This window comes from Ambystoma mexicanum, chromosome 5p (assembly GCF_040938575.1).
Source record: "Ambystoma mexicanum isolate Mex_15411 chromosome 5p, UKY_AmexF1_1, whole genome shotgun sequence".
Lineage (NCBI taxonomy): Eukaryota > Metazoa > Chordata > Amphibia > Caudata > Ambystomatidae > Ambystoma > Ambystoma mexicanum.
This window is the reverse complement of record NC_090930.1, coordinates 652,689,203-652,704,970: the sequence shown is the minus strand read 5'-3', so window position 1 is coordinate 652,704,970 and position 15,768 is coordinate 652,689,203.

Below are 15,768 nucleotides of genomic sequence, written 5' to 3'. Positions count from 1 at the left end.
GGTCACCTATGTTCTAACATGGTGGCTCCCTACTGCCATTAGTGTGTGGTTGTCCTTTGTTAGCCCTTCTTCTACCACTCTGGGAGGGAGAGGTCTGAATGTGTGTGTTTTGCCTTTGGCAGCAACCCTTGGGTGTCCCCCGCCTAGGCTCCAGTGTGTCTGTGAAGGCAGGAAGTGGGGGAGAAGTTTTACACTCACCTGCCCTTTTTCTGCCAGGGTGCCTAAATGTAACCAGTTCCCACTAGAGGGCTGGCTGACGTGATTGGACAGGCACCCGCCCCTTTCTGTGAACTGCTGAGAGTTTGCAGAGGAGTGAATGGGAAAAATAAAAGGTGAGGGGTTCCTGAGGCAGAAGGCAATTCGACCACTGGAACAGAAGATCCAAAGTTGAAGATGACCAGAGACGCCTGCAGGCCCTTCCAACTGTGAAGCGACCACTGCTCTCCTGACCCTGTTTTCTTAACAGAGGAGCTTCCGAGAGGATGACTCCTTCCCCTTGGCTGGTGGGACCAACCAGCCTGAGACGAACTGCAGATTGAGCCATCCCCCGAGGTGCTGTGACCTTCCAGGGCTGCAAACCGTGAATACCAGGGGAACGGCAACCCATTTGCAGTGCAACATCTTTGCGAGGCCGAATCCGCCCAGATCTTTGGTGATTTCCAGTCGACCTCCAGAGGCAGAATCCCACTCAACCAAGCCTCCTCACCAGAGCGCAGGACTGAAAAACTGAGGGAGATTGACAGGGCTATAACAGTCCATTGTTGGAGCTGATAAAAAGGCACCAAACCCGCAGACCCAAGTGGGAGAGTGAAGACATTTGTGCTGAGAGTTCTTTCTCGCGACTGCTGTTGCGACATCCCATTTAGAGTCCTTCCTTTCATCATCATCATGACCGATGAATCAGGAGACCAGGTATGTTGCTGCTGCACAGGAAAGAATCCAGCTGCATGTACGTCTTCTAAACCTAAAGTAATGTGGGACTAAAGGTAGAGCTTGCCTCAAGCCGAATAGTTGCTCCAGTGTGACTGGAGTGCATTACAAGGTATTTGGGTAGCCACTCATTACTCTGGGCCAGGCTTCCTAGCCTGTGTCCTATTAGGGTGTCCTTTGCAGGGTCCCTAGACATTGTGTTATCTTGCTGATGTATTTTATTTAAGTGACTAAAAGTATCCTGAGGATCTTTGCCTTTTCTGCTGCTGCATTAGACGTTTGTTCCGCTTGTACACTGACTTTTTGATAGTTAGGAATTGGACTTACAAAGCATAAGAAGCCTTGGGAAGTGTTGCTGAGAAAACTATTACTGCTAATAGTGTTGAATAACCCTTCTTTTCCTTCCTACAGATTGTGTGACTTTAAATTAATGAACCTGTTATTTTTCTGTAAAAAATGCAGATGCGCAGCGCCACAAGCTATACGGTAGAACATTTTCTGTAACAATTGTAAGCGGAAGCAACTACTATTGAAGCAATCACCATTGAAAAGTATTGATATTTCCTATGTGTTTTGGTTAATCTAAAAGAGTATTTTCTTATCTATCTTGTGTATATCATATATATATCTATATATATTTTATTATAACTTTCAGTGAGTAGGAGTTTCTTTGGAATATTGTACTGACTGGGTTCAGTGTACTTAGCTACAACTCACATCCTCCTCCGAAGATAAGCCTGGCTGCTCTGCCATTCTACCAGATTCTTTGGGTAGTACAGAATTCCACTAAGAGTTCGGGACCTGTATACCAAGGTATAGATTTATAGAGCTTTACCTCAAGTGGACTCCCCAAACACTTAGCAACCCAATCTCTAACTGTATCAGTCTCCTTCTGCTGTACGTTTTATTGGAGCACTACAATATCCGTTTTTTTGTGGCTAACTGTACAACATGCTTTCTTTTAATATACTGGTTAAGCCCTTTCACATTCACAGAAATAATGTTAAGATCCCCCAGAGTTGGAAAAAGAAAACGTGTATGCCTGTAGTGGGATTCCTTCATTATGCAGTCTACAAGGACCATACCCCAAACCAGGCATAAACTTTGCCGGTGCTCCTAATGGGGACTTTATAGCTGTGACCATAACTCAAAAAGCCTATCTTAATAAGTCAAGAGGTGAATCTGCTCAATATTTACCATTATACATCCATACACTCAACTGTTGCTCATTCTTCCTCTGAGTGCGTACCTTTCCCGATCTCTGTGGCCGCCTACAAATGTTCAACTCCTAGTTTTCTTCCCCTCTGTTAAGTCAGAATTCATATTTTTGGTAATTCTCTGCCCATTTTCGGTCTCAACTTTAGCGGGATTTTCTGTGTGTTTTTTGGATCTCCGATTTCTTTTTGGTGATTGATTTGACTCTAATGATATCACTGTGAATCTCCGCGTGCCACTGTTTTCACTATCTGTGTGATACCACAAAGCAGCATCCTCCTCCTGTAGTACTGCATTGAGAAAGAGGGATGGACAAGAAGCACCCATTTTCCGGGCTTGGAGTGGTCTTATACCATGCCAGTAGGGAACACAGGTAGGGCGGGGCCAGCTCATGTTTACACTTGCAAACCAAACCAAATCTTTTTTTTAAAACATATTTATTTATAGCAAGGCAGGACAGGTTACAGGCAACATTACATATCAATAGTAGGTCTACAAATCTGTATCCCCCCCCTTTATTTCAGCTTCCCCGGGCCATGGCCTCAGCCCACCGCCCCAGCCTGGTGTGTGTCCCCTCGATCACTCAGAGCCCATCGGGTGTTGGTCGGTTTGAATGTCAGTGCGGGGAATCGTTGATCATAGTCCAGTACTGGGGCCCAAATGTTCTGGAAGCGGTGCAGGGCCCCCGCTCTCGCCGCAGTGACCTTCTCGGCGATCAAAATGTCCCCAAGTTTCCCCCACCAGTGGGCCATGCAGGGACCGTCCGGGGACTTCCAGAATCGGGCCAGCACCATCATGCCCGCTTGGAGGCATTGCGTTAGAAGCTTTGCCCTGTTTCCAGAGCAGGAGTAGATCCTGGGGACCGGGACCCCTAGCAGGACAGTTTCAGGGTCCAGTGGGAGGGCGGTCCCGGTGTTCGATAGTCAAGAGACACCTGGTCCAAAATTGCTGGATCTAGGGGCAGGCCCACCACATGTGAAAAAAAGAGCCTGGCTGAGCGCAGCCCCTCGAGCAGGAGGGATCCACTTGTGGATTCATGTGGTGAAGTCTGAGTGGGGGGTAGTACCATCGCAGGGTGAGTTTGTAGGCACATTCCTTATTGGTGACGCAGGAGGAAGAAGAGTGGGTGCGGGTCCATATATCTACCCACGTTTGGTCGTCAATCGGGTGACCTAGGTCCGCCTCCCACTGGGCCATATATCGAGTCTTTGTCACCAGAAAGTCCCCCATGAAGCGTCTGTATATGGTCGAGGTGCTGCCTCTGGCTGGTAAGTCTCTGAGGGTTAGCTCAAGGGACGTCCGGGGGCGGGTGGTCGCCTGGAGGGTCTGAGGATGGGAGCACCAGTGGCGGAGCTGGCAGTATGTAAATCTATCCCCTTCCTGGAGCCGGAAGACCTCTTTGCATTGTTCGCAGGTACGGGGTTTATTCCCAAAATATAGATGTTCCAGGGTTTCGAGGCCCCCATCTACCTAATTTTGGAAGTTACGGGGATGGGCCCCCGGAGAGAAATTTGGATTATGAAGGATCGGTGAGAGCGGGCTTTGGCCTCTCGGGATTCCCTTCCGTCTCAAGGCCCAGTCCCAGGATCTTAGGGTATGTCTCGTCGGCCGCTGAATATTCTTCCAGCGTTCCCTTAGGGGAGGCTGCATGTGTGGTCGGAACCGGAGGAGGAGCGGAAGATGAGCTTGTTCTAGTTCCACCCAACTGGGGCGAGCTGTGCTTATTTGTCAGGCGTGGATGTGTGCTAACTGCGCCGCTTCCCTATAGGCCTGTAGATCGGGGACCCCCAGGCCTCCAAGCCTGGCATTACCAATCAGGGTCCTGGAGGGGAATCCTAGCGTTCTTGCCCCTCCATATAAACTTTGACATTTTCCTCTGTAGGTCTTGAAGGGCTGGAGTCGGAATGGGGACGGAGAGGGAGGAGCAGGAGTAGAGGAATCTCGGGAGCAAGTTCATTTTGGTGGCTGTGATCCGGCCCATTAATGAGATTTCCTGCGTGGTCCAGCGCTTCAGGTCTCCCTCTAGTTCACGAAATAATCTGGGGAAATTCGCCTGGTAGGTGTCCTTCGGTTTCGCTGGAATGTGAACTCCCAGATAAGGGATGGACTGATCCCGCCACTTAATTGGGCACAGTCTAGTCAGCGCCTCCCTCTCTGATCGGAGGCCAACTCTCAGGGCCAGTGATTTGGCAAAGTTGACAGTGAAGCCGGTGACCTCCCCAAAGTTCTTTATTTCGGCTAGGGCATGCTTCGCTGAGGTGCTAGCTTCTGAGAGCGTTAACAGAACATCGTCCGCGTATAGGGCGATTTTATGTTGAGATGGGCCCACCTGCGGGCCTTTGATAAGTTCATTCTGCCTGATCCTCTGGGCGAAGGGCTCCATTGTGAGGGTGAAGAGAAGGGGAGATAGCGGACAGCCTTGTCTTGTCCTGCAGGACATGGGGATCGGGGCTGAGAGGGCGCCATTGATCCTCAGGATGGTCTTGGGGGCCTTATAGTTGGCTAGGACCATGGACCGGAACGTCTGTCCAAAACCAAAAGCTTCTAGGGTGCATTCCATGAATGACCAGTCAACTCTGTCGAAGGCTTTGGTTGCATCCAGGGCCATTAGGGCGAGACCCTGGGAGTTACGGTGGGACATGTCTATCAGGTTCAGGGTCCGCCGGATATTGTCTCCCGCAGATCGGTGGAGAATGAAGCCCGTTTGGTCGGGGTGAATAATGTCCGGGAGAATGAGTGATAGCTGATTAGCCAGCATTTTAGAGTACAGGTTGGCATCAATATTCAATGGGGCGATGGGTCTGTACGAGGCTGGATCTCTCGGGTCCTTCCCTGGTTTAGGCAGGAGGACCGTTATAGACTCTTACATTGAGGGGGTGTCAGAACCCGACCCCTTAAATGCGTTGAAAAGAGATACTAAGTGGGGGATGAGTTGGGGTCTGAATATTTTATAAAACCTGGGAGAGAACCCATCTGGGCCAGGTGCCCGCGATTTGAGAACCTTGATAGCCTCGTTTATCTCATCGTCGGTTATCGGAGCCTCCAGCTGCTCTCGCGTGGAGTCGGGGAGGTGTAGCAGGGCAGCCTTTCGCAGGTATACTTTTTGTTTGGATCGATCACGTGGAGGTTCCGTCATGACCTGGGTTAGGTGGTCTGTAGCTAATTGTAGTTTCATCAGCTCCGAGAAGTGAGTCACCCCCTGTGGGTCTCGGACCCCTGCAATGGTGTTGGTGTGTCTCGTTTTGGCCAGCTTGGCCACCAGAAGCTTGCTAGCCTTGTTGTTTTTGGCGTAATAGAATTGTCTGGTCTTAGCCAATAGCTGCGCAGTATGCTCAGCGTAGTGGGCCTCCAATTTCTTTCGGGCTGATCGGAGAGCTCGTTGAGATCTGGGGGACCAGCTGCTTATCTTTTGGGCTTCCTAAACTGACCACAGGTCTTCCTCCAGGGCTTGCCGGGTGTGTCTCCGGTCTCAGTGGAATGCAACCCCTTGGGCTATCAGAGCTCCCCGAACCACAGCTTTCATCGCATCCCAGTTGTTAGCAGGGGAGGTATCTGAGACTGGGTTCTCCTCAAAGAAGTTCCTGATGGTGGTAGCAATTTTGTCCCTGATTGACATGTTGTTGAGGATCGGGTCGTACAGCCCCCATCTGCGTGGGGCGCTATCGTTGGGGCTCTGGATGCGAAGTTCCAGTACAATCGGCGCATGGTCCAATAAAATCTGTGGGCCTATGGACACCTCATTGGTGAAAGCGAGAGTTTGGGGGGAGGACAGGAGGAGGTCAATTCTGGAGAGTGTCCGGTGGACGAAGGAGAAGAAGGAGTAGTCTTTCTCAGTGGGGTGAAGCACCCGCCACGTATCCACCACCTCCAGGGTTCTGAAGAGGCGCAGGAGGCTGAGGGCCTGTGCGAAATCGCCAGGGGTGGGGGGGTGTGATTTGTCTCTGGTGGGGTCTGGTACCCCATTGAAGTCCCCTCCTATTATTGTTTGGCCTTCTACAAAGCCCGAGAGGGAGGAGCCCAATGAGTCATAAAAGGTTGCCTGCCCCGAGTTGGGTGCATATACAGATACAAAAGTGTAGAGGTCTCCTAGCAGGAGGCACTTGACGGCCACGAAGCGGCCCTCTGGGCACTTCATGGAGTCCAAAATCTGGGGATGTAGGTCCTTCCGGAACAGGATCGCCGTGCCTCCCTTCTTGGTGTCTCCCGAGGCAAAAAACTGGTGTGGATAGGCGCTGGATCGAAGACGACCAAAGTCAGCCAGGAGGAGATGAGCTTCCTGAAGTAGCGCCACCCCGGCCTCCTCATCTTGTAGTTTCTGAAGGAATGATCTACGCTTAGTGGGGGGGGGGGAGTTAAGCCCATTAACGTTCCATTAGAGGCATCTCAGCGTCTGACGCTCCAGGGTCGGGGATCCGGGTACTCCCTGCTCGGGGGGGGGGGGGGCGGGGATTCCAGGCTGTCCATTGGTTTCCATCAAAGGGGTGAGTTGGAAGCGACCTGTGTTGCACTTGCGGTTTTAACAAAGGCCCCCAACGGGAGGCCAACTTTTTAACTGGCGGGGTGGGTAACATTGTGGGTGTAGCCCCACCCCTGGCCAACAGGGCCAAATGAAACTGAAGGAATAACATGTGTATCCAAGGACTTTAAAATGGAACAGACCTTGGAACGGGCATAAACCGTGGATGAAGCCCGCCGCACTGGGGGATCGTAGATCTGTGCAGGGCCAAAGCCGATGTTTTTAGGTTGGCCATGAAGGCGACGGACGCCTGAGAATCTTAAAGATAATCCATTGATGCACTGGAAGAAAGTGAAGATCGCTGTAATGGAATGAAATGGAAAAATATGTCAGACTGACGCATTATGCATAATAAAGTTTATGCATAAGCTAATCAGCTATTTGTCTACATCTAATGCATTGCCATAGTCCAAATGGGAGTTTATGAGAGTTCCAACCACTGACGCATGCTCCTCTTTTGGGATACACTGTAAAATTTGCCTGATTAATCCAAGGCAGAAAAAAGCACCTCTCACAGCTTAATTTATCTGCAATGACAAAGAAGTTCAGCTTCCCAGATTATCCCCAAATTCCTTACTTTACTGGCAAATGAAGTTGGGAGTCTAAATAGGCATGGGGCACTCTGCATTCGTTGAGTGTCATTTAGCAGATATCTCGGTCCTAACAGCAGGCCTTAGCGGGTTGATCTACAGGCCATTGCTTAGCATCCAGGACAAGGCAGCGGTGTTGCACAACGCTGGTTCTCAGGAGATGCTGCCGAATTTACATGTAACACGTTTGATACGTCCATGCTACTGAGCCTATAAAATCAAAGGATCAGACCCTCTGTGGCAAAGCCCTTGCAGGAAATGGCTGTGGTGTTGAATGCAGGTGTTTGGCAACGAAGGGGTCTGCAGCGCAGACAGTGAGTGCGGACGATATTCACCCTCCTGTCGGCGGCTGCCAGGTAAGAAGTTGGGGAATTTGCTTGCCTGCTCTGCGCTTCCTTGCCATTCCGACTGTGCCTCATCTCTGACTGTGTCCCTCCTCTCCCCTGCAACCTTTGCCTCTCCCCCTGGGAGTCTTACCTTGCTGTCCCCTCCCGAGCCCCCCTCTTGCCCTTCCTTCCTGTCCCCTCCTGCACCCTCTCCCTGTGTTGCCCCTCGCATTCCTTGTTTGCGTACCCAACAGCGCCCCTCCTACCCTGCTTGCTATGCGCTCGCCCTTACGCCTCCTCCATCCTCGCATTGCTCGGGCTTTGCCTCCCCTATCTGTGTGGCCCCTTGCAATCTTTGATTGCGCTGCCTCAGTGCGCGCTACGCACATCCCCTGACCTGCATGGTCCCTTGCAATCTTAGATTGCGTGTGCCTCCGGGCCCTCTCCTTTCCTGTCTTCTTGCACGCTCCCAACTTGCGTGGTCCCTCGCAATCACATGTGCTCTAGCTCCCTCTCCATTCCTGGCCACGCTTGCGTTCTGCGTGTTCCTCTGTACTTCCTTGATCGTCGTACGTCTTAGCACCCTTCCATCCTCCCTCAATCACCTTCGCGCCTGCTCGCCCTTGCTTGCATGGTTCCTCACACTTTCCACACTGGTTTCGCTCACTGCGGCATATCCCCAACTGCATGGTCCCTCGCTTGCCCCTGATCGTGTGTTCCTTGCAACTCCTGATCGCTGTTCCTCACACTTTCCATCCTTGGTTCGTCGCAGCTGCATTTCGCTGACCGCGCGGTCCCTCGCAACTCCTGATCACGTGTACCTCACACCCTTCTCCAGCCTCCTGCCCTTGCGTCCCCCCGCTCTGTTCTTTGTATATTGTTCTATGTTTTTCCCTCAATGACTGCCCTGTTGTGCAATGTATTGCTTGTGTTCTGCTGCATTCTTACTTCTTGTAGGTTTTCATTTGTCAGCTGCTCTGTTCTTCTGTTGATTGCTCTGTGTTCTGCTGTGCTCCACCCTCCCCTGGGTTTGCTTTTCAGCGATTGCTCTGTTTCTTGATGCACTGGTAACCTGATTTGTTTACCGGACTGCCTTGTCTGCCTTGCTCTTCCTACTGAGCTCTTGTCTACTTAGTGTAAACCGTCCACTATTTGTCCTGTCCCTTTCTGTCTTGTCTGCTTGCACCCCCTTCTTGTGTCCTCCCCTAGTGTCACCCCCCACCACTTTTCCCCTCCACCCCTCTTCTGCTCTCCTCTTTCCCCCCAACTACTCTATGGTGCTCTCTGTTTCTCCTAGCTTTTTTAACTGCTTCTCTATTGACTATCCTGCTCTCCTCACTATGTCTGGTAGGAAGAAGTTCAAAGAGGATATCCTGGTCTCCAACCCAGGCCCCCCTATTGCTGACACCTATACCAGTGCTTCCTCCAGACAGACCCTTACCAACATCGTCTTTGTCGTTCCCTCGCCAGACCTATGAACTCTTCATATGGTCTCTCTGCTCTCTCCTTTCTCTTCATCTCCCATTAATAGTGGCACCCAGTGGGAGGCCCTCCTGGCCCCCTTCCACTCCTCTAAGGTCATCAATGTTTACCTGAATAGCACCGTCTTGGTCAAAAGCCCCCAGGCCATCCTTCTCCTCTTTGATAGACGCTTCCCGCACCTCATCAATTTCCTTTCTTCTCCTGCTTTCCCTTCTCTCTCTACATGGCTTCCTTGCCTCCACTCTCTGCCTCCTCCTTGGCTACCTTGCCCTCCCCTCCTTACTCTTCTGCCCTCACTCTGGCTCCTTCTACACCTCCGCAGGACGTACCTCTGATTTGTAACCTTCCCCGGAAGTCTTTCAAGGTCGGCAACCTTCTCCATATTGCCACTCTCAACTCTCACTCTACGTCAAACACTCTTCCGACATCTGCCGCCTCCTGGAAGAACCTGACCTTGATGTCCTCAGTCTCACAGAGACATGGTTCACGGCCAGCTCTGTCACAAGTGTTAGCACAGAACTCAATATTCTTTGCCAAAAAGTGAAGCTCTGTCTTGGCAGTTGAACCCATCGTGTAGTAGACAAGTTCTTTCTGCCAATATATCTGTCAGAGGAGTCAAGCAATACCCCCTGACAGATCTATTAACCAAAATATGGATGGACGCCACAGGAACTGCCAGCCTGCAAAGGAAGTCAAAATTAATACCATCAAAAACGTCAATAACAACCAATTATAATAAACAATGATAGAAGGCAATACCTGATGACTAGCAGGAATTTGCTATATGAATATAGTACCTATAAAACACCCGATCAGTTAGACTCTAAGGAATGAACTAAGTTCCTTAATGAAGACTCAACATAGAACGCTCTTACCATATGCAATATATCTTGCAGGTCCATGAAGAAAGATGAAGCTGGAAGACCACAGGCAAGTCCAGAAGACCACCTATCAACTGCTGGCATGAGGACGCCTAATTTAGTCCCAATTCACAGTTCCCGTTGATGAAATGTGTTCAGGGATCCACCTACCAACCGCCGGCACGAGGATGCCCAAGAAGAAACACGAAGCGTCTCTAGTTCCATGCGACGGACAGAACGACTGTATGTGAGTCCGCGGAAGGAAGAATATTCCGAGCTCCGTCAGCGGTGATCACAGATCCAAGGCGAGTCAAAGAAGAGGGCTGAGTCAGCAGCGATGAAGGTAAGACAGAGACGAGTCACTTGAGCAGAAGCAGGTCAGGGACAATTCCAAGGGTCTTAACAGCGTGAGCAAACACGAGCCAAATCGCAAAACAGAGACAGGTCGAGTAACTTTCAGAGGTCGTAAGAATCCGGAAGAGAAGACGACGAGAAGGGCACACCAAGAGTTCCAAGAAACAGGTCGGGTCAAAATATCCAAAGGTCAAGAGAAGTCACAAGAATCGCTAGGCTATCGGATGCAAATTCAGAAGCGAAACACCAAATTCAAGCGGGGCATGAATACAAGTAACGCTGATCACGTGATCCGGAAAAGGGAGCTCAGCGTGAGAAAACACATGACCTTAGAAACACAGAGGGTCCGCGTTTCCAGGGCAGCCCCCAGCGCTGTCGGAAAGAATGGCAGCGTACCGAATTATTATGGGTACGATCGCAGTGGGAATGTTATCTTATTCCATGAGGTAAATGAAGACTTTGTGTGGGAATAGGTAGAGGAATAGGCGCCTTTCCTGGACACCGAGCTCTGGATCTAACAGAATATCTGATCCCACTTCGCTTCCTGACAACAAGCTTTGATACTCTCCTCCCTGATGGCTATAAGATACTCTCCGCGCCCAGACCCACCATTCCAGAGGGGGTGTAGCCTTGATCTTCCTGGTGGGGATTCCTGCCTCTCTCATTCCTATGCAGGCCTGCTCCTCTTTCGAATTCCCTGTCTGCAGGACCTCTCCTCTGGCCACTCTCTTACCATGGGTACTATCGGCCATCTGGTCAGATCACCCCCTTCCTCCTCTCTTAGTGGACAGAACTCTCCTCCTCCCTCCTAGCCTCAACCACTCAACTCCTCCTCCTTGGAGTCTGTCTCTCTCTCTCTCTCTCTCTCTCTCTCTCACACACTCTGGATGTTCTGATCTCCCCCTCTCTATCCCCTCACAACTCTGCTCTCCTGGAGTGATCACTTTCTCCTTTCCTCCCATCTCTCCCTCTCTACCCCTCAGACCATGCCAACTCCAGCACTGCCACCTACCTTCTCAGTCATCCAACCCATGAAGCGTGTTTCAGTTGAGGATTTCGCTGCCACTTTCTCTCCCCCTCTTCCACCTCTGGCTGACTCACATCCTGACAGAGTCCTTTCCATTCTACACTCTTCTATCTCGGATACTCTCGATGTTCTTGCCCCTGTAATGAAGATCCGCTTGAAGCCCAAAGCCAAGTGCAACTCCTGGTACTATTCTCACCTTGTCACCATTCAACGCAAGTGCTGGGTGGCGAGAGAACATGGCTAGCATCTTGTGCATCCTCTGACAAACTGGCCTGCTGCCTGGGCAATACCGGCTCTCTGCCGGCACTCAGAAGAGAGCCCACATCCAAGCCCCCGTCTCTGCAGCATCTAACAATTCGGCCAAACTCTTTAAAATCTGCAAAGAGCTGGCCAATCCTGCTGCAGTCTCCACTTCTCCTGTCCCCTTCCCAGGACCTCTGACTCCCCTGGCTTCTCATTTCATCTCTAAAGCCCATCTCCACCATCTCGTCCTCTCATCCTCCTCCCTCTACTCTCTCGTCTACCTACGCCCCCCTGTGCCCACCTCTTCTCCTCCTCTCTCTTCCTTTCCTCTGTTCTCCCAGATGTGGTTTCTAGACAAGTCCGATCTATGAAAGTCTCGTCAAAACAGGTTCTTCCCATATTCTTCCAAAACCATCAAGGACCACATTGACACCCTCACTCCTGCCCTGGCTGACTTCTGCAATCACTCCTTTGCCACTGGAGCCTTCCCTTCCCCCCTGAAGCACTCTCTTGTGCACCCTCTTCTCAAGAAACCCTCAGCAGACCCCTCCTGTCCGGCTAACTATCGCCTGATCTCCATCACTCCTTTCCTGGGCAAACTCCTGGAAAAGCTGGCCATCTCCCAGCATAATCTTCACACTGAATCTGTTGATTGTCTCCATGACAATCCGTCTGGCTTCAGAGCAGCCAGAAGCACAGAAACTGCTCTCCTGAACATCCGTGAAGACCTGCTCTCTAACCTTGATTCTAATCTCCCCTCTGTCCTTATCTCACTCAATCTCTCTTCTGCCTTTGACACGGTCAACCATGCCATCATGCTCAACCGTCTCCGTGATAACCTTGGTATCATCGATCAGGGCCTGGCCTGGCTGGCCGCTTTCCTTCTGATCGATCCTCCCAGGTCCAAATTGGGTCCTTCCTTTCCTCTATCTCACTCTCTACCTGTTGTGTTCCCCATGGATCTAACCTTTCTCCCTGTCTCTTGATACGATATGGCATTTATAGCGCGCCTATACACAAGTGTTTGAAGGCGCGACGAGGCAAGTAAGGGGGAACAGAGGGAAGACGGAGACAATGATCTTACTAGGCCAGGTGACATTGAGATCGCGCAGGTGCAGGGGAAGGGGAAAAGTGTGGGGTGGAAGGGCGTGGGGGCAGTGCAGCACAGGGGAATGACAGTAAAAATAAATAGAATAAATAAAAGTAATAAGTAAAAGTGCAGCCAGCTGGTGGCAAGTGCAAGGGTAAGTGCAGACATCTGGTGTCAAGTGCTGGTCGGGGGCTGTATGGATACAGAGGATAGTCCCCAAGTACGGGGGATTCCAGGAGGGCAGTACAGGGGTGCAACTGGTGGGGGAGGGGACCTGGGCCCGAGAGCAGAGGGTAGCCAGGTGACCAGTGCAGTTTCAGATTCAGCCAGGGGTTCAGCAGGGTAGAGGAGGAGAAAAAGCAGAAGCACAGAGGAGGGTTTTGAGGTGCTTCCCGAACCTGAGATGGTTCTACTCAAGTTTCAGAGAGGCAGGGAGGCCCCAGCTGAAGAAAGATCTACCACCAACTTGTTTCTTAGAGAAGCGACTGACCCTGAGGGAGTTGGAGGTGGATGAGCGAACAGCTAGTGAAGGAAGATGTTTAGGAAGAGAGAATTGAAGGTATTGAGGCCCAGGCCCCAGAAAGCCTTGTGGACACTGCAGAGGGGTTTGAACTTAATCCTCCCAGCCACTGGGAGCCAGTGCAGAGATTTCGGTCCTGGACAGATACAATCCCTGGGCTTGAGGCCAAGGACAAGTATCGCAGTCCTGTTCTGGATGAGTTGCGGAGGGTAGAAGCAGGCAGATTTAGAAGGAGGCTGTTGCAGTAGTCCAGCCTAGAGAGATCCAGTGCCAGTGCTCTGGAGACAGTGAGCTTCTGGGGGAAGGAGAGAAAAGGAAGAATACCTGAAGAGTTGCAGCTGGTAGTTTGACTTCTTAGAGTCGTCAGAGATGTGAGGAGAGAAGGAGAGTGTGGAGTCGAAGATGACCACAAGGTTTTTAGCCTCACGGGTGGGAGCAGGAAGAGGTCCAAGGGAGGCTGGCCAGAGATTGACGGGCAAGGAGGCAGCAGGTGTGCCGATGAGGAGAAACTCTGTCTTACTGGCATTAAGGGAGAGATCATTGGTGGCACACCACTCCTGGATAGCAGACAGTCAGAGATGAGAGAAGGAGAGGAAGTGGCAGAGGGGAGCCATAAAATGAGTTGAGTGTCATCTGCATAGCACTGAAAGTTGGCACAGAGCGCGGCAATGCAATGGGCAAAAAGTGCCAGGCATTGGCTGAACAGCCAGGGAGAGAGGTTAGACCCCTGGGGAACACCACAGGTAGAGATAGAGGAGAGTAAGGACCAAAGTTGGACCTGGGAGGGTTGATCAGAGAGGTAAGAGGTCAGCCAAGCCAGGGCATGATCTGTGATACCCCGGTTATCACAGAGACAATTGAGCAGGATGGCATGGTTGACCGTGTCAATGGCAGAAGAGAGATCAAGTAAGATGAGGACACAGGGGGTGTTGGAATGAAGGGTGGAGATCAGGTCTTTATGGATGTTCAGGAGATCAGTTTCTGTGCTTCTGGCAGCTCTGAAGCCAGACTGGTGGTCATGGAGACAACCAACATATTCAGTGTGAAGATTAAGCTGGGAGAAAGCCAGTTTTCCACGGATTTGCCCAGGAAAGGAGTGATAGAGATTGAGCGATAAGTTAGCTGGGTAGGAGGGGTCGGCTGTGGCTTTCTTAAGAAGAGGGTGCACGGGGGCGCTGTTGAGCAGCCAAAGGAAATGGCTGCCTAGCCCTTGAGCTCCGTCTCTGCCCACTACAATCCATCGGACATCGGCGTAATACTGCTAAGTTCACCCACGAGACTAGCACGATTCTTGCCCCCCTGTCTCCCTGCACACTTGGCTGAAATTTGGGGTGGAGACGTCGCTGGTGGACGGAGACACGGACCTTTGCCCCTGTGGGGCGTCATTGCCTCCTTCCCGGCCCCGGAGGCGGCGGCCCGCGGCCTTCTGACGTCTCTCCCCCGCTGGCCCGGAGGCCTCCCTGCTCTACCCGCGTCCGAGCGGACCCCCCTGGATGCACCCGCTGCCTGATCCTTCGCGCTGCGAGATCCGCGGCTCGCTGTCGCTCCGGCCATACCTGCAGCCTCTGATCGCCCGTTGGAGCGGGCCCCTGCATGGTGGGCGGCCGGCTCCTGAGGGGCCTCCTCTTCATCGATCCCCCCTGCCGACTGATCCGTGGGCTGCGCCGTGGGACACCGCGAGTATCGCTGGCCTGTGCGGTGCGGCGCAGCCCTTGCACCGATCCCAACGGTGTGGGGCCGTGCCCCCCTGCTTTGCCTTCCCCCCGGAGGCGACGGAGCCTCGGCCGGGGCCTTCATCCGGACCGCCTCTGGGCGGCGGCGCCGGAGCGCCTGCGCGGCTGTCTGGACGTGGCCTGGCCTCTGCGGCCGCCTGGGGCCGCGGCCTCCCGGGGCCGTGCTGGTGCCCAGCGACTGCTCCTGCTCCCATCGCTGGAGGGTACGGGCGGACTGCGGCCCCGACGTGCTTGAGGTGGGTGTTCGCTCCGGATCGGCGCCGTCTGGTCCCCCGGCGCTGCACATACACGGTTTGGGACGGCTGGCTGGGTAATTACGTACTGTACCCCTCCTCCACTTGACAACTCTACGGGTCGCTTCTACATCTGGGTTACGTCTTGGCCTCCTTGGGCGCCACGGCGGTGTGTGGACTTTTGCGAGGACCCATCCTGCAAACGCCACTATACCCGAGCAGACACCCCTCCCACCACTGTAATGCCCAGTAAATCGAAGCCCAATGGTAAACCTGGCGCCATGGACAAATTCACCAAGTTAGCGCCTAGGGCGGAGCATGCTTCGGCTTCGGCGCTGCACAAGGAGGATGAGGGTGGGTCTGAGCCCAATCGAGCTGACCTTACTAAAATGATGGAATCCATGGCCAAGAACTTTGCAGCGGTTCACGAAAAACTGGACGATATTAACGCAAATGTGGCCTCAATGAGAGTGAAGATTGATCAACATGGGTCTAGAATTGCTGAGACTGAGCAGAGAATCGGGTCTGCTGAGGACAATGTTCATACCTTGCAAAACACGGTCTCGGAACTGGTCAGGGACATGAAGCAGGTAAAAGCTAAGTGTGACGACTTAGAATCACGGTCCCGGAGAAACAATCTCCGCATAGT